Here is a 1,154-nt window from a genome sequence, read left to right as displayed (position 1 = left end):
CTAAACCAAATAGCCTATTCCAGAAACTGGTCTCTCTTGGTAACATGGCCAAAGCGTGTGACACGAAGTCTCACTATATTCATTTCTAAACATTCTAGCTGAGCTGCTTTCCAAGCCTGACATGTATGAGGAAGGGCAGCCTCCGTGGGTCAGGCCGCATCGACGCCGTAAGTCCTAAAGCTGAACTGCTTCAAGAGGAGGCCGCTGGAGCAGCAATGGCCTAGAGGCTGGAGGATGTAAATCTGCCCAATGCGTCATCATCAGGATCATCAAGGAGACGCTCCTGGATGGGGTCAGTATCTCCAAAGGAGGTCGGAGCGCCATCTCCCGCGCCGCCAGCGCCTTCTTGCCAGACGCCACTTCCTGCGCCAACAACTTCTCAGTGAAAGGGAAACGCAAGACCTGAATGCCACTGACATCCTCTCAGCCAGGGAAGAGATGGAGTTCCAGCGGTTCATTACTCCACGGAAAGAGGCTCTGGAAGCATAAGCGCAGGAGCAGAAAGGCAAGAGGAAGTGTCAGAGCCAAAAAAGAAGGGTAAAGACAGACAATCGATTCAGAAGAACAAGGCAAGAGCAGAGTGAGGAAAGGCTGGAAGAAGAACAGAACGAGGAGGAGGAGGTGGACAACTAAATAGGGTGGGAAGACCATGACACCTTAGAAGGAGCCACTGGGAAACATGGTACATATTGATGAGTTTACCTGCTGGGCAGAGTAGTCTTAGGCAGAAGGGCCTGAGAAAGAAAATGGACCCAAATCGTCATCAAAACCAGTGCTTCCATCAAAAACTTTTCCCAACAGGGTGAAAAGAAAACTTACCGATGGGGAACAAACATTTGGCAATACCAGCTCAGGCAAGAGTCTCATGATGAAAGTTTACTGAATACTGCTGGGACTCCACAAGAAAAAGAATGATAACCCAATTACAAAATGGGTAAAAGACATGAAAAAACTTTTCACAGAAGAAAATATTCAAATGGCCAACAGGCACATGAAGAAATGCTCAAAATCATTGGCAATAAGAGAGATGCAAATCAAAACCACAATGAGATACCATCTCACTCCAGTAGCCCTGCCAAAGTGTAACAGAACAGCAAGTAATAAATGTTGGAGAGGATTTAGTGAGATAGGAACCCTATACGTTGTTGTTGGGA

At 47.1% G+C, this 1,154-nt stretch overlaps 1 pseudogene; it reads left to right on the top strand.

Moving 5' to 3' along the window:
- The first annotated feature begins 215 nt into the window (after positions 1 to 215).
- Positions 216 to 633, top strand: LOC102848002 (annotated as a pseudogene).
- Positions 634 to 1,154: the final 521 nt, after the last annotated feature.

Source organism: Elephantulus edwardii, unplaced genomic scaffold, assembly GCF_000299155.1.
Source record: "Elephantulus edwardii isolate Elephantulus edwardi_28Jun2011 unplaced genomic scaffold, EleEdw1.0 scaffold00072, whole genome shotgun sequence".
NCBI lineage: Eukaryota > Metazoa > Chordata > Mammalia > Macroscelidea > Macroscelididae > Elephantulus > Elephantulus edwardii.
Note: the sequence above shows the minus strand (reverse complement) of the source record. Positions and strands in the feature narration are given on the sequence as shown.